General features: G+C 43.4%; 1 long non-coding RNA gene across 2 annotated transcripts; it reads left to right on the forward strand.

Moving 5' to 3' along the window:
• Positions 1–64: 64 nt before the first annotated feature.
• Positions 65–25,621, forward strand: LOC131924387 (uncharacterized). Of its 2 annotated transcripts, XR_009382876.1 has the most exons (4): positions 65–177; positions 21,094–21,181; positions 21,555–21,661; positions 24,759–25,621. It is a non-coding gene; the product is annotated as an uncharacterized LOC131924387 (long non-coding RNA). The 2 variants fall into 2 exon arrangements; XR_009382875.1 differs by lacking the exon at positions 24,759–25,621 and having other exon boundaries at positions 21,555–22,425.
• The last annotated feature ends 784 nt before the right edge of the window (positions 25,622–26,405 follow it).

Genomic DNA, 26,405 nt, shown 5'->3' on the forward strand with positions numbered 1-26,405 from the left:
GCTGGTGCTTCCAGCACTTCCTTCGCTTCCTCAGACAGGAGCGGGAAGTTGTTACCCAAGACTAGGGGACTTCGCCTGGGGGTGAGGCAGGATTTGATAGACCTGAAGTAACCACGTGATCTTAAAGCCTCCGGTACAGGCCCGTTTGAATGTACCGGGCTTTCAGTCATACTGAAGGTAACAGGGGCGCTCCCTTTGTCCGGGATAAAACAGTTACTAAATTTGGAGGTAGTTTTGCCTCGACCCCAGAGGACTGGGGGTTTTATATAGTCCGTGATGGTCTGGTCCTGTCTCATCCACGCATTGCTTCGTTGTCTTTTTTTAAAATTTATTTTGATACAGGCTTGATGTTCCAATGGTAATGGAGCCCATGACATCTGCCCCTCCCAATAGGGGAATGAGCTCATCCTTGTGCACAGGGAAGCTCAGAGTCTAGATTTAGGTGGACTCTGCACTCTTTTTCCTTATTGATGAACACCTGTGGCATAACATGCATGAGGACGCCAAGATGTGGGTTCTCCTCCAGTGTAAACAATTCAGAAAACATGTACTTGGTTAAGCCATTAGTGCAAGCAAGTCAGGTAGGCTCTGGGGCCTGGAAATACATTCAAGTGCCATTCCTGCAATTAACCTGCTGTGCATGTCTACAGGAACCTGCAGGGGGGAACTAACTATCTAAGAAGTATCTTGGTGTCATTAAATAGGGACCCTCCCCTGGAGTTCTCCCTGGGTGAATTTACAACTACTAGGGTTGGAAGTAGAGTTTATTGTTTGATTAGTTTCAATTCCAACGTAATGTGGGGCCTGGGGGAGTCCAGACCTATGTCCGGTTGAGAATGGTTAAGGAACTGATAAACTTGCATCCCAAACACTGAGGGACTGGTGTCTGCTGCCTCCTGGACCTTTAATTTTGAGGTTACCAAATAAATTCCTAGAGAAATTGGAGTTTGGGGGCTTGCCACTTTAGGGGGCTCATAACCTGACTTCCTAGGTTTCACTGACTTGCCAATAATAATTTTTGGCTTTTGCCAGGCCCTACTCTTTATGAATATATCAGAGACAGGTGGTGATGGTTTCCTGTTTAAGACTATGAAGGGATCAGTGTAACCCCAGGAGGACTCAGTTTTGCAATCATACCAAGCACAATTGCTTGGGGAGGGGTATCAACTGGGCAGGCATAGTATTGGATAGACTGGAGCCCCTTCTCTTTACTGGTGGACCCACAGCCCCAGGGGCATGCTTCTCCCCAGCAGTGAATAAACCATTCCCCTCTGGATGTAATATTTTACAGAAATCTACCTGGAAGGTAAGTTGGGTCTCAGTGGATAGACTGACTAAGAGCTCCCTGGTTCTGGTCTTTTTAAATTTTTATACCCAAGACCCTGTCTTAAGGAAGTTTGGGGCCTTTCCCACAGGGACAAAAAAAAAAGACACTAGGACAACTGTTTGGAAGACCTGGTGATGACCCATCTCTCATTACTTTCTGCAACCTCCTTCAGCTGGATATGGTAGATTAGTGAGGTAGCCTTCATTCCTGTTCCAGTGTAGCTGGAGAATTTTTCTCCAGCTCCCACCGCCAAGTCCCGCCAGTCCCGGAGCCCACTTATAAAGTAAACACACAGACTCTTACATTATTTAAACTGCTTGGCCATTAGCTCAGGCCTATCATTGTCTAGCTCTTACTCTTATATTCAGCCCATTTCTATTAATCTATACTTTGCCAAGTGGCTCGTGGCTTACCGGTACTTTACATCTTCCTTGTCTTGGCGGTGGCTCCAGCTGGTCTCCCTTTCCTTCCTCCTTCCCCAATTCTCCCCTCTCCTTGTCCTGCCTATACTTCCTGCCTGGTCACTGGCCAATCAGTGCTTTATTTATTTATTTTTATTTTTATTTTTTTTTTAATTTTTTTTTTCAAGATTTATTTTATTTATTAGGTATACAGCATGTATGACTGCAGGCCAGAAGAGGGCACCAGATCTCATTACAGATAGTTGTGAGCCACCATGTGGTTGCTGGGAATTGAACTCAGGACCTTTGGAAGAGCATTCAGTGCTCTTAACCTCTGAGCCATCTCTCCAGCCCGCCAATTTTTATTTATTTATTTATTTTTGGTTTTTCGAGACAGGGTTTCTCTGTATAGCTTTGCGCCTTTTCCTGGAACTCACTTGGTAGCCCAGGCTGGCCTCGAACTCACAGAGATCCACCTGGCTCTGCCTCCCGAGTGCTGGGATTAAAGGCGTGCGCCACCACCGCCCGGCCAGTGCTTTATTTATATAGAGCGATATCCACAGCATTCCAGTCCAGATTCTCTTTACCTATAGAAGGTCACCAGGCTGGAACTTGTGGGCCTGCTCAGACATGGGGAAGGGCACAGCCTTTCTAGCTGTCTGATTAGTAGCCAGCCCTCTGGATCTGTTGCAGGGCCTGTAAAGACTTGGGGAAGGGATGGTTAGTAATTTCTGTCTCATGAACTTAATCTGAGGTGCATCTGGCCCTCAGAGCAAAAGGTAGGAGGTTGGCCCAATTTTTGCCACTATCAAGGCCATATTTTTTAAAGTTTTATCGTTTTAACCTTTTTACCTGTCCTGAGCTTTGTGGCCTATCTAATTAATGTTTAATGCCTTTCCAAGATTTGGGGGATATTTGGACTATGAAGGCCCAAATCCATTATCAGACCCCAGGGATATGGGCAGTCTAAGCATAGGGACTAACTCCTGGAGAAGCTTCTTGGTGATTATCGAGGCAGTCTCTATCCTGCTCGGGGTAGGACTCTACTCATCCCAAGAAGGTGTCTTCAAACACTGGGAGGTACTTGTACCCAACGGCAGTAGGTTTGATTTCAGTAAAGTCCAGTTCCCAGTCCTCTCTGGGTTTGTTCCTGGACCTGGACCCCACCTGGGACTCTTCCCTCTCCTTTGGGGTTGACCTGTCCACAGATGACAGACCTGGAAGCAGTGTCCTTGACAAGACTCCGGCTGGGAGATGCAGTATCTGAGCCTAAGGAGCTCAGGAGTTTAGGTGTCCCTTAGGGGAGTGGCTTGGTGGCACTCCATTACCAGCTATCTTCCCATGTATAGTCTGAGCAGTGAAGCAGCTTAGGTTCAGGCGCTGTCACCAAATCTGGAGGGGTTCTAAGGCTGCCTCCTGGGTGGCCAAGTCCACAACCCTATTATCCTGTGTTTTGGGGGAATTTCCCTTTTGGTGTCCACTGGCCATTTTGGGGGGATAGTCAGAGGGCTTCCAACAGTGCCAAGATCTCCTCTTTGTTTTTTATTTCCTTACTGATGGAGGTAAGGAGCCCTCTTTCTCAGTACAGGGCCCTATGTATGTATGTAAGCAAAAAGCATACTGGCTATCAGTGTCTATAGTGATGACCTTGTTTTTCCCCCAGGGAGCACCTGAGTTAGTGCCAGAGCTTGTTGAGCTGTGGGTCCTTCAGTTAAGTGATTGAACTCCAGTAGTCTTATCCTGGCTTATCACTACAGCCCCAGCACACCTAATTTCATTCTGAATAAAACTGCTCCCATCAGTATACATAACCTTGTCTGCCTCCTGCAGTGGGGCATTGGTCAGGTCAGGCCTGACAGATTGAATCAGGCACATTATTTTTTTTTTTTTTTTTTGGTTTTTCAAGACAGGGTTTCTTTGTGTAGCTTTGCGCCTTTCCTGGGACTCACTTGGTAGCCCAGGCTGGCCTCGAACTCACAGAGATCCGTGAATCAGGCACATTATTTTAAGGCAGTTGTGCAGAGAGAGATTCTGCAGGGTCATCCTCTGGTAAGAGACTATGTAGCTAGAGATTTCCTACCTGGCCCAGGGTCAGGACAAATCTCTCTTACCCACCAGTCCTGCAGCCGCTCAGATCCATCCGAGTAAACACAGAGACTTATATTACTTATAAACTGTATGGCCATGGCAGGCTTCTTGTTATCTAGTTCTTATATCTTAAATCAACCCATTTCTATTAATCTATAAGTTGCCATGTGGCTCGTGGAAGGCTGAGTGAGAGAGACACTGCTAGCCACCGCCATGAAAAGCGAGATGTAAGGTACCCATAAGCCATGAGCCACGTGGCAACCTTTAGACTAATAGATATGGGTTAATTTAAGATATATGAACTAGATAACAAGAAGCCTGCTGCGGCCATACAGTTTGTAAGCAGTATAAGTCTCTGTGTGTTTACTTGGTTGGGTCTGAGTGGCTGTGGGACTGGCGGGTGAGAGAGATTTGTCCTGACCATGGGCCAGGCAGGAAAACTCTAGGTACAAGATGAGAGTTAAGGGCTGATGTTATGCAGAACCAGATGTGGGAGCTGGTCCAGGAGTAATGTTTGGTAATGGGTTACCTGGGTACCTGACACCCATCTTTCTGAAGTGCCTCGTAGGCACTTAGGGTTTTTATTACTGTGGAAAGACACCATGATCATGGCAACTCTTATAAAGAAAAACATTTAATTGGTGCTGGCTTACAATTCAGAGGTTTAATCCATCATCATCATGGCGGGAAGCATGGCAGCATGTAGGCAGACATTGCTGGAGAAGTAGCTGAGAGTTCTATATCCAGATCTTCAGGCAGCAGGAAGACAGAGTGACACTGAGCCTGGTTTGACATCTGAAACCTCAAAGCCTACCCCAGTGACACACTTCCTCCGACAAGGTCACACCTACTCTAACAAGGCCACACTTTCTAATAGCTCCTTGCTCCCTATGGACCTATGGGGCCATTTTCATTCAAATCATCACAGGACCTCAACTGAATGTGGAGAGTGAGGAACAGTTCCTGCCCCAAAGTCAGTTTATCAGTCTCCTTCACCAGGAAAAGCAGTTTCGGCCTGAATACAAGGGCCCACAGGGATGGAGTGAGGACCTCTCTTTGCAATTCCCTGGGCTGCATCTATATATAGGTGGAAGGGTTTGGTGATATCTGGAAGAACCAGGCCTAGACTTTTCTTTTAAAAGCCTTTTGTCTTCTGCTGAGTCTCAGTTGTTGTAGAGACACAATGAGACCATGTCTTAAAATAACAATTGAAATAAAACACCAAATAAGGTAAAATATTTAAAAATAGAAAGTCAACCAAGACCAGTGTCAGAAGGAGCATATATATGTATATAATTAAAGATGAAATTTTGAATACCACTTTTAGCCTTTTAAAAGACAGTTTAGGGCAGTTTCCCTGCCTTTCATGACTCATGAACATCTGCGAACCCTTTTAGGAATGTTTTTGTGCCTAGCAATTGTAAAGACCAATTTATGAATACTGAAAACTCCTTTTGTAGATTTTTTTTCACAAGTTTTAATTCTTTTATTAAGTATGTGTTAGGTTTCTCTTACTGTGATAATGACCATGACCAGAAGAAACTTGGAGAGGAAGGAGTTTATTTCATCTTACACTTCCAGGTAACAGTCCACCACTGAGGGAAGTCAGGAAAGGACAGTCCATCACTGAGGGAAGTCAGGGCAGGACAGTCCATCACTGAGGGAAGTCAGGGCAGGACAGTCCATCACTGAGGGAAGTCACAGCAGGGCAGTCCATCACTGAGGGAAATCACAGCAGGGCAGTCCATTACTGAGGGAATTCAGGGCAGGACAGTCCATCACTGAGGGAAATCAGGACAGGACAGTCCATCACTGGGGGAAGTTGGAGGAGATACATGGAGTCAGGAGCTAAAGCAGAAGGAACACTGCTTACTGATTGCTCTCTATGGCTTGCTCAGCCCACTTTCATATCCTACCCAGGACTACCTGCCCAGGATGCCACCACCAACAGTGGGCTAGACCCTTCCCTGTCAATATAGTAATCAAGAAAACGCCCCAATGACTTGCCTACAAGCAATTTGATGAAGGCAGTTCTCTCAATAGAGATTTCTCTTACCATTTAACTCTAGCTTGTGTCAAATCGACAAAAAAAAAAAAAAAAAAAATCAAAAGCCAGGCATGATGGGGCATGCCTTTAATACCAGTGTAGTCAGAAGTTTTCCTGTGTCCTGCCCAGCAAGTGGTCAGAACAAATCTCTCCCATTCATGTCCCCCAAGTAAACACACAGAGGCTTATATTAATTATAACTGTTTGGCCATTAGCTCAGGCTTATTACTGAGTAGCTCTTACACTTAAATTAACCCATAATTCTTATCTATGTTTAGCTACGTGGCTTGGTACCTCTTCTCAGTTCTGCCTTCACATCTTGCTTCCTCTGTGTCTTTCTGGTGACTCCTGACTCAGCCTTCCTCTTTCTAGAATTCTCCTTGTCTGCTTATCCTGCCTATACTTTCTGTGTGGCTACTGGCCAATCAGCATTTTATTTATCAACCAATCAGAACAACACATATGCATAGCATGCAAAATGACATTTCACAGCATCCCAGCACATGGGAGGTAGAGGGAGGCTGATCTCTGTGAGTTCAAGGCCAGCCTGGGCTAGAGAGTGAGTTCCATGACAGCCAGGGCTGTTACATAGAGAAACCTTGTCTCAACCCCTACCCCCAAAAAGATCAAAACAAAACAGATACAAAATCACTAGAACAACATATAAGACAAAGTTTTCATTTATGTAAAAATACACAATTTGGGCTATTTAAGACCCCTGTGTTTCTAGACTTTAAGTAAACTTTATGATTAAAGCTACATTAAGGGGAGGAGAGAATTTAATAGAGGTATCCTAAATACTAAACATTGGTGTTCTGGCTAGTTTATGTCAGCTTGGCAGAAGCTAGCTAGAATCCTTGGAGATGAGGGAGCCTCAAATGGGAAAATGCCTATATAAGATGGGCTGTAGGCAAGACTGTAGGGCATTTTCTTAATTAGTGATCAATAAACGAGTGCCCAGACCATTGTGGGTGGGGCCACCCCAGGAAGGTGGTCCTGGACTATATAAGAAAGCAGGCTGAGCAAACAATGGAGAGCAAGCCAATAAGCAGCACCCCTTCATGGCCTCTGCATCAGCTCCTGCCTCCAAGTTCCTGCTCTGTTTGAGGTCCTGTCCTGACTTCCTTCAGTGATGGGCTATGATATGGAAGTGTTCCTCCCTAAGTTTCTTTGGCCATGGTATTTCATCACTGCAATAGTAACCCTAACTAAGACAATTGGTTTAACCACTGTACTTCTGAGTTTTGAAATGTGCATTGGTTACCCTTTTTTTCTCTTTTTCTTTTCTTTTCTTTTCTTTTTTTTTTTTTTTTTTTTTGAGACAGGGTTTCTTTCTGTGTAGCTCTGATTGTCCTGGAACTCACTCTCTAGACCAGGCTAACCTCAAACTCACAGAGTTCCACCTGCCTCTACCTCTTGAGTGCTGGGATAAAAGGTGTGTGCCACCACTGCCCAGCTTTGTTACCTTTCTATTGCTGTGATAAAACACTATGACCAAAGCAATTTATAGAAGGAAGGAAGGATTTCTTTTTACAGTTCCTCCAGCAAGGCCATACTTCCTAACAGTGCCACCAATGGAAAACCAAATAGTCAAATGCCCCAAACTGTGGAAGATATCTCATCAAAACCACCACAGAGTGCTCCGTGTTAAAGAAAGTTTCATTTTGTTTGTTGAGAATTTCAAAGTTGAAATGAAAACAGGCACAATTATTGCGTGTAAGTGTGAACCTCTCTGCAGCACCTTTGTGTGCTGCCGGTTAGGCAGTGTGTATCTTCTCAAGAAGCTGGGCATGCTGCCACACACCATTAATTCCAAACTCAGGATGCTAAGTCTGGGGATATCTAACAAGACCCTGTCTCCAAACTGAAATAAAGCCGAGGGTGTAGTTCATTTGGTAGAGTGCTCTTCCATCGTGTCCAGGAATGATCTTGAGCCGATGTGTGCCACATTCCCATGCACATAAAACTACATAGTAGGGTTGGGGATTTAGCTCAGTGGTAGAGTGCTTGCCTAGCAAGCACAAGGCCCTGGGTTCGGTCCTCAGCTCAAAAAAAAACCCAAAAAAAACCCCAAAAACTACACAATAGATAAAAGCTACATCGTAAATACAGGGCCAGCTTGAGCTACAGGAAACCCGGTCTCAAAACTACAACAACAACAAAACAGACAGTGATTCACACTTATAATCTCAACATGTGGGAGGCTAAGGCAGGAGGTTTATTGGGAGTTCAAGGACAATGTGAAACCCAGTCTTGGAAAAAAAAAAAAAAAAAAGGAGTTGACCTCAAAGTAAAATAATGATTGTGTGTGTGTGTGGAACCAGAAGACTACCTCAGGTGTTCTTAGATGCCATCCAATTGTCTGCTTTTGTCTGTCTGTCTTCTTTGTGACAGTGCTGTGGGATGGTCTGTATGTCAAATTGCTCTGATTGGTCAATAAATAAAACACTGATTGGCCAGTGGCCAGGCAGGAAGTATAGGCAGAACTAACAGAGAGGAGAACAGAGAAAACAGAAAGGCGGAGGGAGACACTGCCAGCCGCCACCATAATAAGCAGCATGTGAAGGTACTGGTAAGCCATGAGCCACATGGCAAGGTATAGATTTATGGAAATGGATTAATTTAAGCTATAAGAACAGTTAGCAAGAAGCCTGCCACGGCCATACAGTTTGTAAGCAATATAAGTCTCTGTGTTTACTTGGTTGGGTCTGAGCGGCTGTGGGACTGGCGGGTGACAAAAATTTGTCCTGACTGTGGGCAAGGCAGGAAAACTCTAGCTACAGTGACAGGGTCTCTTACTGACCTGAAACTTGTCACATAGGCTAGACTGGCTGGCCAGGGAGCCCCGGGGATCCTGCTGCCTCTACCTTCCCAGTTCTGGGATTCAAAGTGCATTCCACCGTGCCCAGTTTTTCCATGTGGGTTCTGGGGATCAAACTTGGTCCTCTCATAGCAGTCAGTCACTTCACCAACAGCTATCTCCCCAGCCCCGTTGTTCCTTTGTTTGCATCAGGGTTCCCTTTAGCCCAGGCTGGCCCTGAACTCACAGCACTCTGTCTCAGGGTCCTAAATTCTGGAATTAGAAGTATGTGCTATCATACCCAGCTCAAAATGACTATTGAGATGCAAGAAAATATTTAAATCCATAGGCCAAGCCTGGTGGGTATGCCTTTAATCCCAGCATTCAGGGTGGCCCAGGTATGGCAGCATGTTCCTTTAAACAGAGCATTTAGGAGGTAGAGTCAGGACGAGCTCTGAGACTGAGGCTAGCCTGGTCTACAGATCAAGTTCCAAAATAGCCAGGACTACACAGAGAAACCCTGTGTCAAGGAGCCAATAATAATAATAAAATGATATAATAGTAATTATTATATTATTATTATATAATGATAATTTTTTTAAAAAGACACAGAGGCTTAGGGATCTGTGAGTTCCATGGCAGCCAGAGGTACACAATGAGATACTGTCTCAAAAATATATTTAAATCATATTTGCACTTATATACTTATTGTTGATAGCTTAACATTTTGCTATTATTTCTGTATTTTAAATTTATTTATGACCAGGCCTGCAAGATAGCTTAGCAAAAAAAAAGTAAAAGCACTTGCTACCATGTCCAAGGACCTGAATTCTATGCCCAGGCCTCACATGGTGGAAGGAGAGAACTAACTGCCATAAATTGTTCTCTGATCCACAAGTGTGCCGTGGCACACAATGGATGTTTCATCTGTCTGTTTGTTAAGACTTGTTTTTATTATTTGTATTTATACATGTGTGAGTGTGTACCCACATGTGTGGGCCTGAAGAGGCCAGTGGAGAGAATCAGATCCCCAGAAACTGAAGTTGTAAGTAGTTGTGAGCCTCTCAGTATGGATGCAGAGAACCAAACTTCGATTTTCTAGTAGAGTAACAAGGGTTCTTAACCACCGAGTCATCTCTCTGGTACCAAATAAATGTAATTCTAAAATATTAATGATATGATAGGATAAACTTTAATGTATATGTAATACAAGGTGCTTGTACTACAGTAAATGATAAAATTTTGCTTTTGTTTTTTGAGATGTGGTCTCATTGAATAGCCCTGGCTGTTTTGGAACTCACTATATATACCAGACTGGCCTGGAATTTGTAGTAATCCTCCTTTTGCTTCCCAAGTGCTGGGATGATGTATGTAGGCCGCCAAGTCTGGCTAATGCTAATTGTCAAATATGTGGTTTTTACAAAAGCACTAGAGGGGGCTGGAGAGATGGCAAAGCAGGTAAGAGCCTTGTTGCTGTTTCAGAGTAGGAGGGTTAGGTTCTCAGTGCCTGCATGGCAGCTTACAACCGTCTATAACTCCAGTTCCAAAGGATCCAACATTCTCTGACCTAGAGGGTAACAGTTATCAGTACAGGGAAAACACTCACACACATAGACTAAAATAACTAAATAAATAAAACAACTGGAGTTCAGTGGATTAAGGCATGACAGACAACTGCTGTTTAAAATAAAAATAGGTAGGTGTGCCGGGCAGTGGTGGCTCACGCCTTTAATCCCAGCACTCTGGGAAGCAGAGCCAGGAAGATCTCTGTGAGTTCGGGCCAGCCTGGTCTACAGAGTGAGCTCCAGGACAGATAAAACTACACGGAGAAACCATGTCGAACCCTCCCTTCACCTCCACCCCCAAATGGGTAGGTGTGTTGGTACCCATGATTTCAACTCTCTGGAGGTAGAACCAAGAGGATCAGGAGTTTAAGAGTTTAAGGTCAACACAATGAATTTGAGGGCAGCCTGGGCTACATGAGATCCTGTCTTCAAAACAACAAAATCTCTTTGCTATAAATATATATATATATGTATATATGTGTGTGTGTGTGTGTGTGTGTGTGTGTATATATATATATATATATACCTTCATATATAGGCACATATAGTATTATTAAAATAATTATATGAAAACAAGGAAATATATTAATTAGCCTAAACTGTACATGTTACTTGCAAGCTTTCATGATTAACCAGTGTCAGGACTAAACCAAAGGAATACATCAGTAGGAGATATATAATTTTTTTTTAAATGAATTTGGGATTTGTTGGGATCTGGCTCGGCCCATCTCAAACCAGCGGAGCAGCCGTTAGGAAAGGGCCGTGGCATTCTCATGGACAGTGCTGTTTTGTACTGCTTGGTTCTTTTGTCAGCTTGATACAAACTGTCATTGCCTGGGAAGAGGGAACCTCAACTGAGAAAATGCCTCCATCAGCTTGTCCTGTAGACCATTATTTTTTTTTAAAGATTTTTTTATTATGTGTACAGTGTTCTGCCTGCATGTATGCCTGCAGGCCAGAAGAGGGCACCAGATCTCATTGTAGATGATTGTGAGCCACCACGTGCTTGCTGGGAATTGAACTCAGGACCTCTGGAAGAGCAGTCAAGTGCTCTTAACCACTGAGCCATCTCTCCAGACCCTGTGTTGTATTTTGAGACCCTGGCTTAGAATAAATAAAGTATTTATTTATTTATAGGGCTGGAGAGATGACTCCATGGTTTAGAGCACTGGCTGCTCTTTCAAAGGACACAGGTTCGATTCCCAGCACCCACATGGAAGCTCACAACCCTCTCTAGCTCCAGTTCCAGGAGACCTAATACCCTTGTCTGACCTTTGAAGGCACCAAGCATCAATGTGATGCACATTTATACATGCAGGCAAAAAGCCCACATAAAAAAACAAATTAATCTAATAATAAAAAAATTCAATATAAGTCTTCATTTGGAAGAATTTCCAGGAGGTTCAACAATTTTGGTTCTAAATGTCAGTGCACTTGAATTTTTAATGGGGACATATCACTTACAGCAATAAAATCAGAGAACTATGGAATTATTTCAGTTGTACTTAGTTTGGATAAGCAATTATCTTCCATTAATTGTTGAAAGATCACCATTACCTTAGAGGAACAGTTCCTATTTTTTCTTTTTTCTTTCTTTCTTTTTTTTTTTCCTTCCCAACTCCCGCCTGGGTATATTTGGTGGTCCTAGTGCCTCCAACTCTATGGCTGATGGCTGATGGTGGTCTTGTAACAGTCAGACGGCAGACATGATGCCCACATGGCAAGTTTATTTTGGGGTTTGGGGAGAGGGGAGAGAAATGGAGGGAAGGAGAAAAGAATGAGAGAGAGAGAGAGACACACAGACAGAGACAGACAGAGACAGAGAGGAGGAGGAGGAGGCAGCGGCTTTTTTTTTTTTTTAAAGACAAAGTTTCTCTTTGTATCCTTGGCTGTCCTAGAACTTGCTCTGTAGACCAGGCTGGCCTCAAACTCAGAGATCTGCCTGCATCTGCCTTCCAAGAACTGGGATTAAAGGTGTGCACCACCACTGCCCTTCTTCTTCTTCTTCTTCTTCTTCTTCTTCTTCTTCTTCTTCTTCTTCTTCTTCTTTTTTAATTAAGAGATTTTCTGTTCATTTTATATACCAACCACAGATTCCCCTGTCCTCCCTCCTCCCACCCCTAGCCTTCCCCCCAACCCACTCGCGTTCCACGTCCTCCAAGGCAAGGTCTCCCAAGGGGAGTCAGCAGAGCCTGGTACATTCAGCTGAGGCAGGTCCAAGCCCCTCCTCCCTGCACCAAGGTCTCACAAAGTCTCTCAGCATAGGCACTAGGCTCCAAAAAGCCGGCTCATGCACTAGGGACAGGTCCTAGTTCCACTGTCTGGGGGACCCCTATACAGTTCAAGCTAAATAGCTGTCTCACTTATCCAGAGGGCCTAGTCCAGTACCATGGGGGCTCCTCAGCTATTGGTCCACAGTTCATGTGTCTCCACTAGTTTGGCTGGTTGTCTGTACTTTTTCCAGTCATGGTCGCTTGCTCATAGAATCCCTCCTCTCTCTCACCGATTAGACTCCTGGAGCTCTGCCTGGGACCCAGCTGTGGATTCCTGTATCTGCTTCCTTCAGTCACTGGATGAGGGTTCTATGATGACAGTTAGGGTATTCAGCCATCCCATCACCAGAATATGCCAGCTCAGGCACTCTCTCGACCATTGCCAGGAGTCTATAGTGGAGTCATCTTTGTGGATTCCTGGGAACCTCCCTAGCACTCTGCTTCTCCCTATTCCCATGGTGTCTTCATTTATCATGGTATCTCTCCTTGCTCTCCTACTCTGTTCCCATTCCAGCTTGAACCTCCCACTCCCTTAAGCTCCTAAGCCCCTAAGTTTTTCTGTTTTTTTTTTTTGTTTGTTTGTTTCCTAATCCAAATACTATCAGTCAACACTGCATACTACTGAGAACCACTTGTTAGGTCTGGAACACTCAGTGCTAACTAAAGTATGAAGCACCTTTTATAAAAGGAAATTGCATAATGTATCCACATTGGCAGATTCTTAAGTATATTAATACAATATGCTGTTGCTGGAGAATTTCTCTCCAGCTCCCGCCACCAAGTCCCGCCAGTCCCAGAGCCCACTTATAAAATAAACATACAAACTCTTATATTATTTAAACTGCTTGGCCATTAGCTCAGGCCTGTTATTGTCTAGCTCTTACTCTTATATTTAGCCCATTTCTATTAATCTTTATTTTGCCACATGGCTTGTGGCTTACCGGTACTTTACATCTTCCTTGTCCTCATGGCGGCTGGCAGTGTCTCTCCCTCAGCCTTCCACTTCCCAGAATTCTTTTCCTTGTCCCGCCTATACTTCCTGCCTAGCCAATGGCCAATCAGTGATTTATTTACTGACCAATCAGCAACACATTTGACATACAGACCATCCCACAGCACTTCCCCTTTTCTTTTCTTAAAAAGGAAGGTTTTAACTTTAACATAGTAAAATTACATATAACAAAACAATTATCAAGCAAGAATTACAGTTACAATATTAAAGAAGAGATCCTATCTATCTTATATTTGTGAGTTTAAGGTTTTATATCTAACTTATCTTTTATTATAATTAAGGAAAATTGTAAGTATCTAGTCTTTAACCACATCAAAGACCTCAGAAGGATATATTACTACCTGAGAAATGGAGAAGGATATAAGCAACTTTTAGGAGTCTTGTAGGGTAGACAGAGACAGCTGGCAGCCTGGACAGTCATTCAAAGTTCTCTTGTAAAGTTGGGGCATCTGTCTTCAGCCCACAGGCCTAGAGTCTCTTATTCACTTTTCTCTGTGTCCTGTAGAATGTCTGGCAGTTTTCTCTGCAAAGCAGGAACCTGAAGGACCATTTTGTCAAGCAAAGTTCAGTGGTCACCTTTGTATGGGTCCTGCATGTCCAGTTGATCAGGCAGTCCAGGCAAGAACAGTTTCTTGCCCAAATGGCTATTTTTGTCAAGGTGAAGATAAACTCCATATGGAGTGTCTTCGATGCCCATCCTCCTCTCTGAAGTAAATCGGTGCTGTCAGGAGCAGACATGTCTCACTGTCCAGAAAGTCTAAATTTTTAAAACATTTTAAATGCCATATTCTGTAGGTCTTTGAAGTGTTTGAAGACTACCTATCTATCTGAAATATAACTATGTATACCTAGAAGACTTAACTAACATGGCTACAAATATGATTATCATAGATGACTAATTATTAATCTATTTTTTAATTATCCATTATAATTTTAAATGAGTTACATAAACATAATACCTCAAACAAGAATAGAAATATATATACAGTATAACAAAATTAAGTTTAAACTTGTATCAATAAACTAAAATCTATAGCGATGTAAAACATTTTAAACAAGTTGTTACTCTTTAAAAGTAAGTTCATTAATCTACCCTTTCATCCTATCATATCTAAACTATCCCCTTTTTTTCTTTAGAAAGAGATTGTATTTATAATCAACCTGCTTTAAATAAAAATATTGGTTTTTCTCTGTCCCTCACCAGAGGGCTCTTCTGATTTGGGACATAAGAATCTCTTAACCATTTTTTTTTTTTTTTGAGCAATATGTCTGGGTTTAGAGGGGGAGTGAGCCAATTCCATCTCTAAAGCCAGCTTGGTATATTTGGGAATTTGGGCGTAGCTTCTCTTACTACTTCCTGCTGGAGGGGGGCGCTGTATCTTATGGGGACACAAAGAAAATTTTAGGATCATGGAGTAGTCCGTGAGGCTGTATCGTCTGAGCCAGTTGCCTTGAAACCATTCTGAATGTTGAATCATCTGGGCCATGGTGTCATTGGAGACCTTTCAGGGGGTCTGGGCTGGTCAAACCTGATGTATCTTAATCTGGAACAAATCCATAGTCTCTGGCTTTCTGTGGAAACAAAAGCAGAGACTCCTTTCCAAAGTAACATATCCTTATATCCAAATTTTGAAGTCAAGGTACCTTTAAAATATACATTTTGGCATAACTCAACAGCTTTTACCATCAAATGTTTTTCTGCAGTTAAAAATCCCAAAGACAACACAATTCAGATTCTCTGTGTAATATCCATTTTTATGTGGCTTATTTTTTATACTACCTTTACTGTCTCTTTAATGACTTTATTTTTTAAAACTATGTATTTGTTTCTATAACTCTATATATCACCTTTTTTGTCTCTTTCAAGCCTACGTATCTTTTACATACATTGTAAACTATTACATCTGAATCTGTCTTATTGTGAATCTCTTGCCTTAAACTGCAGCAGCTGTGGCTGCTGGCTCCGCCCACCTCAGCTTCCCAACATGGCTACGTTTACCGCCAGCTCTGGGAGCTATCTTGGGTCTATGCTTTTATCCAAGCAGCGTGTAGCCCAAAAACCTCTTTTTTTGTTTTGTACCTGCAAAGGCTAAATCCACCACGCAGCTTAATGTGCCACTTGCAGAGGCCTGATTCCCGCCATACTGCAGGTTGAGCACGCACGCCAGGAACCCACCAGTAGCTGAAACCAGCAGCTGCCGCTCATTTGAGAGAGACAATTAGGAAGCTGTTTTTAGCTCCATTTTAGAATCTTTTTTTTCAGTTTTTAGGTGGAAACTCGTGCCCCACGTTGGGCGCCATTTGTTGCTGGAGAATTTCTCTCCAGCTCCCGCCACCAAGTCCCGCCAGTCCCAGAGCCCACTTATAAAATAAACATACAAACTCTTATATTATTTAAACTGCTTGGCCATTAGCTCAGGCCTGTTATTGTCTAGCTCTTACTCTTATATTTAGCCCATTTCTATTAATCTTTATTTTGCCACATGGCTTGTGGCTTACCGGTACTTTACATCTTCCTTGTCCTCATGGCGGCTGGCAGTGTCTCTCCCTCAGCCTTCCACTTCCCAGAATTCTTTTCCTTGTCCCGCCTATACTTCCTGCCTAGCCAATGGCCAATCAGTGATTTATTTACTGACCAATCAGCAACACATTTGACATACAGACCATCCCACAGCAATATGCCAGTAACCTCTCTGTTTCATGCAAACAATTTAGTATGACTTTAATATCACATTTAAAAAAAATACTGCAAAATAGCCAGCTGAGGGGTGGCTCAAGCCTGCAATCCCAGGCCTCGGAGGCAAAGGCAGGTGGATCTCTGTGAGGCCAGTCTGGTCCACATAGTGAATTATAGGCCATTCCAGGCTACATAGTGAGACCCTGCTTCAACAAAAAACAAAACAACAAAGTACTACAAAATGACTCTGCCAAAATTTTTAAGTACTGTTTTCATTAAAATAAGTAACCCATGAGCTGGAGAGATGGCCCAGATATTAAGAGCACTGGCTGCTCTAACCGAGGATCCGGTTAGATTCCCAGCACCCAGAAGAGCACTGCTTACAACTGTCTGTAGCTCTAGCTTTAGGAGATCTGCTGCCCTCTTCTGGCTTCCACAGGCACTGCATGCAAACGGTGCACAGATGTACCTACAGACAAAACACCCATACATATAAAATGAACATTAACTTTTTTAAAAAATAGAAAATTAGCTTAGTACTGTAATGCAGATGATACAGCAGTCTTCAACTTTCATGTTATAATCTGTCAATAAAGACAAATTAGTATGAACAGAACTGTATACTAAACAAGAATATAGTGACTAAATTTCACATGTGTTAACAACACTGGACCCGCTTCCCCCAAATGCACTTACTCTAATGGCTTCTTCTTCTTCTTCTTCTTCTTCTTCTTCTTCTTCTTCTTCTTCTTCTTCTTCTTTCTTCTTCTTCTTCATCATCATCTTCTCTTCCTCCTCTCCTCCTTCTCCGTTTCTTTCTTTTTTTTTTTTTTTTTTGAGACACTCTGTGTCACCCTGGAACTGTCCTGGCTGTCCTCAAACTCTTTTTGTAGACCAGGCTGGCCTCAAACTCAGAGATCTGCCTGCCTCTGCCTCCCAAATGCTAGGATTAAAGGTGTGTGATATTACCACCTGGCTATATAGTCCTTCTTTTCATGGCTTCACCATCACGGTCAACCACATTAAAGCTTTACCATATTTCACCCTCAACCTAATGAAATAATCCACTTGAGAAAAATACAACCGTGTTGATGAAGCTAATTAAGAGTATAAGAGTCCGAACCAGGCGGTGGTGGCGCACGCCTTTAATCCCAGCACTCGGGAGGCAGAGCCAGGCGGATCTCTGTGAGTTCAAGGCCAGCCTGGGCTACCAAGTGAATCCCAGGAAAGGTGCAAAGCTACACAGAGAAACCCTGTCTCGAAAAACCAAAAAAAAAAAAATAATAAAAGTATAAGAGTCCTGGGGGAGGGGGCAGAAAGATGTCTCAGTGTTTTAAGCACTGACTGCTCTTCCAGAGGACCCAGGTTCAATCCCCAGCACCCACATGGCAGCTCACAACCATCTGTAACTCCAGTTCCAGGGGACTCAACACCCTCTTCTGATCTCTGTACTCACCAGGCATACACATGGTGCACATATATATGTAGGCAAAACAATTAAACACATAAAATTTTTAAAAAGAGTATAATAGTCCTTTAATTTTGGCGACAACCAAGACTGTACTAATGTCTCAGAGTCTCAGTGTCGAAGCTCAGGGGTACAGTGTTTTTTAAGGCAAAACCCACAAAAATCATAATTACGTCAATGTTGGTTGAGGGTCAGAGTAAGCTTGCAACATTTGTTTCAACAGAACCCAGTAGTTATTTCGGATACAATATGACAATTTTGATTTGTAGCCTTCTCGGCTCTTTCGGTTTATGTTTAGTTTGTGTAAACATTAAATATTTTTGACTACTACATCCAGACCATGGTCAGGGTCCTGGAAATCTCACATGTGTTGCCCAGGCCTTGGCGAGGTGTGGAGGCCGGGGTGTGTGTGTGTGTGTGTGTGTGTGTGTGTGTGTGTGTGTGTGTGTGGTGGTACTGGGAATGGGAAGCTCTAAGAAGGCACAAATTGGAGTGAGGACAGGACGGCACTGCCTCAGTCTCTTCACTAACTGCATTCAGCGGCCTGTGCAGAGGGAAGAAAACGCGGTTTCCTGGATCCATGCCTTCTCCCCTGGTACTCCCCCTACCCCCGCCGTCAGTGCCTCACCGTACTCCACTCGGACTCTGCAGGAGCTCTTAGGGCACCTCTGCCTGCATCCTCCCTGGCACCAGCATTTTCTTAACAGTCACCAGCGTTTTACAAAGGCAGGAGAGAGAGAGAGAGAGAGAGAGAGAATCCCCTTAACTCTCCTCGAGGCTTCAGCAGACTTTTGGTTATAAAACAAAGCAGGCGGCCAGGCCGTGGTGGTGCACGCCTTTAATCTCAGCACTTGGGAGGCAGAGCCAGGCGGATGTCTGTGAGTTCGAGATCAGCCTGGTCTACAGAGTGAGATCCAGGATAGGCACCAAAACTACACAGAGAGACCCTGTCTCAAAAAACCAAAACCAAACAAACAAACAGACAGACAGACAGACAGAGCAGGGGCTGCAGATGTAGCTTAACTGGAAGCCCTGGGTTCAATTCCCAGCATTGCAAAAAAGCACCTGCAACTCCAGCTTGAGGGGATCTGAGCCCGCTTCTTGTCTTTTGTGGAGACTCCTCCCCCCACATACACAAAAACAATAATATTTTGTCTTAATTTTTAAAAATTATTTTTTTTTATGTGTATTGGTGCTTTGCCTGCATACATAGCTGTGCACTGTGTGTGTGCAGTACCCACAAAGGCCAAAAGAGGGCAACATGTTCCTTGGAACAGGAGTTACAAACGCTTGTGAGCCTCTATGTAGGTGATGGGATTGAACTTGGGTCCTCTGTAAGAGTAGCCAGTGCTCTTAACTACTGAGCCATCTTTCCAGCCTTGAAAATAAAATCTGAAGAAGAGGAGGAAGAGAAGGAGATGGTGGGGAAAAACCATACATCCAGTTCCTAGGTCTTAAAGACTAGAATTTTAGGTAAGTAACATGGAAGGTTGTGAATCCATTCAGCAGCAGCCACATAGTTTTCTGTTGTTGTTGTTGTTGTTGTTTAATTTTGAAAGGCTGGGAATCAGATCAAGGCCTGACACATTCCGGGTAAGAGCCCCATCACTGAGCTGTAGCCCCAGTGAAAGGCTCTTGCAGGCCCAAGCATGGCAAACTTTGTAGACAGGTTTTTGCCCTTTTCTCGCTTTCCCTGCCCTTCTAAAAACCGTGAGACTACATTCCTAAAGCTAGCCCCCAAGGTCTAGTCTATTATTTGGCCACTGAGTCATTGCTGAGACAAAACACCAAAGTTCAATAATCAAAACTCATATTTTGGCTAACATGTTCAGTCAGAATTTACCAGCGCACACTACCGCAGACTCCCCTTTTTCCCCTTAAAAACCCGCTTGTGAAAAATCTCCTGCTTGCTTGCTGCTGCTTACTGTCTGACTTGGCAGCGCCCCCCACCCCCACCCACCCCCACCCCTACACACACACACACACACACACACACACACACACACACACACACGCCCTTCTGGGGGTAATAAATCTCCTCTCTGCTGAGAATTTGGTGTCTGGATGTGTCCTATACTAGCTCTGGGGGGCCAAGCTCCCTTACACCCAGTACCCTCCTCCTTTCTTTCTTTTTGTAGAAAATGTACTTCACACCCACGATTCAATGGCATGGGTTAAAAAGGAAAATCTCCCTTCTATCTCCATTGTCAGTCAGCCAGGTTCCCTTTCAGGAAACAGGTAACCACGACACCAGCTTCTTATCGTCCCTTCCAGAAACGTTCTAGTTATACCAGCTAGCATTTGGCGTACGACAAATGCTTTACATTTGCTTTCCTTCAGTTACCATTAAACATTTGCTTATATACATACAAAGCACACATTCCTTACCATGCTACCTGTTGTGCATAAAGCATAATTGTCTAATCTTTTCTCTTTCATCATGGCAAATAACGCTACCTGTTCATTTTGCATATTGTTTGAGTTTTTATAAGCACACAATGATAGTGCTTTGTAAATTATTAGAAACAATTATTGAATGGAGCGGTAGTGGTGCACCACCTTTAATCCCAGCACTCAAGAGGCAGAGGCAGGCGGATTTCTGTGAGTTTGAGGCCAGCCTGGTATACAGAGTGAGTTCTGGGATGACTAGGGCCACACAGAGAAAGAAACTCTGTCTCAAAAAAAAAAAAATAGAGTTTCTATTTGTGTTTCCTTTTTACATGTAAAAAGAGGAAGTTAATTTTCACAAATAGTATACAGATTGAGGCCTCCATCTATCTTCACTAGTCTGAAGGCCAGATGATTATGCAAGTTAGGGACATCCAAGGACAAGAATGTGAGTCTGGGTGTTTGTTTCTTTTCATCAGGCTATGAGCACACTGCACGGTGGTTAAATAAAAGATTTACCAATTACACTGTCTAACTTTAACTAATCTAAACCAATGTTAACGCCCTGCCTACACCTCACTTCATGGTCATTACCCAGCTCTTCACAGACTGTGACCCTTGACTTGCCGTCAGCGCATGCCCATCTTCCTCCACTTGGGTGAACTGACCTTGAAGGTTGGGAGCTACTCAACTGGAAGGTTTTATCTCCCACTACTTTTCTACCTCCTTGGCAGACTATAGGTTGATGACAGAATGACTGTAGATTGCAAAAGGGTTGCCTCGAGTCAAGATAAACTCCCCAGTCCTAACCAGGCCCAGAGCTTCTTCTGGGGTCAAAGTTAGTATAGACCTATGTGGTGGTTTGAATAGGAATCCACTCCATAGGCTCATATATTTAAATGTGTGGTCTTCAGGGAGTGGCACTACTTGGTAGGGATCAGGAGGTGTGGCCTTGTTGGAGGAAGTGTGTCACTGAGGTGGGCTTTGGGGTTTCAGAAACCTAAGCCAGTCCTAGTTGCTCTCTGTCTCTCTTCCTGCTGTCTGCAGATCTGGACGTAGAACTCTCTGCTACCATGTCTGCCTGCACACCGCCATGCTCCCTGCCATGAGGATGATGGACTAAACCTCTGAAACTGTAAGGCAGCCCCAATTAAATGTTTTTCTTTATAAGAGTTGGCATGGTCATGGTGTCTCTTCACAGCAATAGAACTGTCACAAAGACAACCTGACTGACCTTGCATTTTTGCCTAGTCTTTCCCCCATTCTATTGTGTTCTCTCTCTCTCTCTCTCTTTCTCTCTCTCTCTCTCTCTCTCTCTCTCTCTCTCTCTCTCTCTCTCTCTCTGGTTTTTCTGAGACAGATTTTCTCTTTGTAGCCCTGACTGTCTTAGAACTCACTCTGTAGACCAGGCTGGCCTCAAACTCAGAGATCTGCCTGCCTCTGCTTCCTGAGTGCTGGGAGTAAAGGTGTGTACCACCACCACTCAGCTTGTTTCCTCTCTCTTAAAGGTCTCAGCTGAGATCACTCTCAAGAACTTCCATAAGAACCGCTATGTTGGACTCTGCTTCCAGGGAACTGGGATTAAACAGTGAACATGAGATGTCAACGTCGTCATGTACGTACAGAAGGTGACTGAGATCACTGACCCCGGACAAAGCAGAGAACTCACTCTTTCCCCATTCTAGTCCATTCTCTTCTTAGCCAAAATGTGTGACACATGAGGTAGTTTAGTAAGCTCTAGAAAGAAGACAGCAAAAGGAATTGAAGCCTTAAAGAAGACTAACTGGAGCTGGTCTTAGTGACTACAGCAGTTTGACAGATAAGCTACAGATAACATAAAAAAAATCACATTTTAGCAAAGTATTGGAGAACTATGCATCAGTATGCATATGCAACTGGGTAAAGTTTCACTAAATTAAATATTTACAGAGCTGATACTTTCATTTCTTGTTATTCGTTATCATGGTTAATAATGAATGGACAAGGAAATCAACTAAGTAGAAAACACCTATAATCCTTAGAGAAGTACTTCTTCCATGGTTTAAAAAGCTGTGCTGATGTAGAATTTTAACAAAGAGACAAAAAGAACAAGGCATTGTGGGATGCATGCCTATAACCCCAGATCTCAAGTTCACTGCCAGCATATTCTACATAGTCAGTTCTAGTCCAGTCAGGCCTTGAACTCACAGAGATCCACCTGCCACTGCCTCCTGAGTGCTGGGATTAAAGGTGTGTGCCACTTCGCCCTGCCTGAGACATAATTGTAAAGGCGACACATTATATGCAAATTCCTGGCCATAAGAGATGCAGTACTTTAAAACCAAGATTGGGGTTCCATGCTAGCCTGGGCTACATGGTGAGTTTAAGGCTAGCCTGTGCCACAAGGCAAGAGTCTGTCTAGAAGAAAAAGAAAAGTAATAGTTTACATTCTTTTTGTAGCTTGGTTCCTCTTCCTTGTTTTTTTAACCTTCCATTTCCTGCTTCCCAGCAGAGTACTTCTTGTACATAGAAATTAAGCTCAGGGCTGGGTGTGTGTGCACTTTTGCACGGGAAGAGCCTCTAGGCCGCAGGCAATGGGTTCCACTTCTAGCAACAAATCAAACAAACAAAAAGAGAAGGCCGGCCATGGTGGCACAAGCTCAGAATCCCAGCAGTCAGGAGGCAGACGCATGGTTTTGAGTTCAAAGCTAGCTAGGGCTACCTAGAGAGAGACCGAGAAACCAAAACCAGTCCCGACCATTTCCTGTTACACGGTGACTTATCTCCAGGACTATAGTCAGCAATTCTGAGACTCAGCAACGCTCTGAAATCCTTCCTTTTCCTTATCTCTGCTGGACAAAGGAGAACATGGGATTTGCTTATCTCTGTCCAGAGCATTTTCCCATGGGCTGAGAGGAAAGGGTATGAGGTAGCACATTTATACTGGCATTAGGGTGGAACCCAGGATCTTAGCACAGGGAAGTGCTCTGTCACAGAGCTATCCCCAGCATTATGATTTGCTTTGAAAGAAGCTGTTCTCTTTTCCTTGCAGCCTTTCCATCTAAATAGTAGTCAATGAGTTTTTCAACGTGGAAGAGCATTTCTTGGAAAAAAAAAATCATTACATGGTGTGAGTTTACAGGAGAAATGATTACCAAAGGTAATATATTTTGTAGCACACATCAGTAATTACCATTTATTAATTTTAAATATTTAGATGTAAGTATGGGGAATTTGAAATCATTAGATAAATGTCCATGATTGAAACAGACGTCTGTTTAGTGGTTCCTTTATCTTCCCTCACACCTAGGATTGGCTTTCACTTCAGGAGCTGGACGCTGATGATCTGTAATCACTTGTGGTCCTCTGATTACAAATTTATGCAAGTTGTCATCTTGTCTCTTTCGTAATCAGAAGAGTCACTCTTCGGCACGCTTTTTAAAATGAAGGCAAACACAGCCTGGCCGCAATGTTGAGATTATTGTTATTGCTCCTGTATTAAGCTCTTGGCAATCAGGATCTGATCCAGGTTTATGAAGCTCAGCACATCTCAGGATGCCCTGTTGTCTGGCAAACAGATAGGGTTTAGAAAATTGCAATCAATAACCACTTTACATACTACTCCAGAACATACAATAAGAGTGAAATAATATGTGACTCCCAAAAGAATCCTGGTAGCCTATGCCTGTAACCCCAGAATTTGGGAGGAAGAGAGGTAGAAGGGTCAGAAACTCAAGGGCAGCCTAGGCTACATCAAGATCCGTTCTCTAATAAAATGAACAAAAATACCAACAATAGCAGTAACAACTCCACCCCCCCCCCCAAAAAAAAACAGCTAAACAAACAAAGTCCTCTAAAATAAAAAAATAAAGAGGAGCTGGAGGGATCCATCACAGTTTAGGGGCACTAGCTGCTCTTCCAGAGGTCCTGAGTTCAATTCTCAACATTCCCATGGTGGCTCACCACTGTCTATGGTGGGACCTGATGCCCTCTTCTCGTATGCAGATCTACAAGAAGGCAAAGCACCCGTATACATACAATGCATAAATAAATTAATCTTTAAGTCAGGTGTGGTGGCCCATGCCTTTAATCCCAGCACTCAGGAGGCAGAAGCAAGTGGGTCTCTGAGTTTGAGGCCAGTCTGGTCTATAGAGGAAATTATACAGCTAGGACTATACAGAGAATAGACTGTCTTGAAAAACTAACTACATAAATAGTGGATAATGAAAAAACTAAATAACTAAATAATGGACAATGAGAAGGGTATCATTGGTAATTGATGCTGGGACAAAATGTGTCTGAAACCTTGAAACTGTAGGGCTGGAGAAATGACAGAGGTTAACAGTACTTGTTATTCTTATAGAGGACTCAGATTTAGTTTCTTAGTGCCCACATGGCAGCTCACGATCATGTACAAGTCATTCTAGCCTCCTCAAGGCACCAGGAGTGCATGTGATGCACATATGTATATGCAGACACTCACATATACACATAAAGAAAACTAATTTAAAAAAAAAAATCTTGAGTCATGTGGTGGTTTAAACAGGTGTGGCCCCCAAAGACTTATGTGTTTGAATGCATGGTCCATAGGGAGTGACACTATTAGGAGGTGTGGCCTTGTTGAAGTAGGTGTGGCCTTGTTGGAGGAAGTGTGTCGCTGTGGAGGTGGGCTTTGAGGTCTCATATATGCTCAAGCCACTCCCACTGTGATAGTCTCTCCCTGCTGCCTACAGATCAAGATGTAGGACTCTCATCTCCTTCTCCAGCACCACGTCTGCCTGCACACTGCCATGTCCCTCCATGATGACAGCGGACTAAAACTCTGAAACTGTAAACTGCCCATTAAATGTTTTCCTTTTTAAGAATTGCCTGGGTGGCGGTGATGCATGCCTTTAATCCCAGCACTCAGGAGGCAGAGCCAGGAGGATCTCTGTGAGTTCGAGGCCAGCCTGGTCTACAGAGCGAGATCCAGGACAGGCACCAAAACTACACAGAGAAACCCTGTCTCAAAAAACCAAAACAAAACAAAAAAAGAATTGCCATGGTCATGGTGTCTCTTCACAACAATAGAAACCCTAAGGCCAGCCAGTTGTGGTATGTACCTTTAATCTAAGCACTCGGAAGGTAGAGACAGGCATAGCTCTGTGACTTCTAGGCCAGCAGCAGGGTTAGATAGTGAGACACCATCTTACAAAAAAGAAAAACAAAACAAAACAAAAACCTTCCAAGGAAACAGGCGGGGAGGGATTTAAGGCACGCACCACCACGCCCAGCACATTCACCCTTCCTCAATTCCAGTGCTAACACTGAACATCTCTGCTTTCTTCAGGGCTAACCCCAGCAGATAAACTCTGCAAACAGGAGCTGGTTTTTGACACCCTACCTGTGAGTCAGCCCTGCAGTAGGAATAAAGGTTGGAATTCACTCTTATAACCTTGAATATCTCCTTTGTACTGGTTATCTTATTTACACAGCTATTTAATATTAATAAAATTCCTATATGAGAGATCCAGTCACCTGACTAGTCATTTGAGGTTTAGAGAGATTACTTATTCCTAATGACATTTTGATTAAGGGTCCTTGTTTAAAAGAAAAACCTGCCTATTATGAGTTAACTTTTACAAATTAAAAAAAATACATTTATTTAGTGTGTGGGTGTATGCACATGCATGCAACAGCACATATGTGGACAACTTTCAGGAGTTCGTTCTCTTTTTGTGCCATGGAGTTCCAGACGCTGAACTCAGGGTTGCCACATTTGGCCCCACTGAGCCATCTCACTGACCCTGATTTTTTGTTTCCTTTTCTTCCCTGTACTAGAAATTGAACCATGCGAACATTAGGTAAGGGTTCCACCACCAAGTCACAATCTCAACTCCTTACCCGTATTATGTAAGTCCCTACCATTTAGAGATAGGGAGTATATGTGACAAGGTATACGAGGTGACTCACACCTTATAATTCTAGCACTCAGGAGGTGGAGATCGGAAGACTGCCATGAGTATGAGATGAGGTCAGCCTGGGTTAAAGAGCAAGATCCTTTCTCAAAAGATAAACATTTCAGATTTGTTTGTAAATGATATGATAGGAAACATGGGAATGTAGGTTGAGATATAAATAAGATAGGCTGTGAATTAAAGTTGCGTTAGGATTTGAAATAAAACTATGGGTTTTTTGTTTTGTTTTTGAGACCTGGTGTTGCTATGTATCTCTGGCTAGTCTGGAACTATGTTTGTCAGGCTGGCCTGGAACTCACTAATGTAGCCCAGGCTGGCACTGAACTATTAGGGGTCCTCCTGCCTTTGCCTCTTGGGTGCTAGACTTACAAGAATCAGACATCACATTTGGTTCTAACTCTTTTTTGTTCAGACAGGGTCTCA

This window comes from Peromyscus eremicus, chromosome 14 (genome assembly GCF_949786415.1).
Source record: "Peromyscus eremicus chromosome 14, PerEre_H2_v1, whole genome shotgun sequence".
Taxonomy (NCBI): Eukaryota; Metazoa; Chordata; class Mammalia; order Rodentia; family Cricetidae; genus Peromyscus; species Peromyscus eremicus.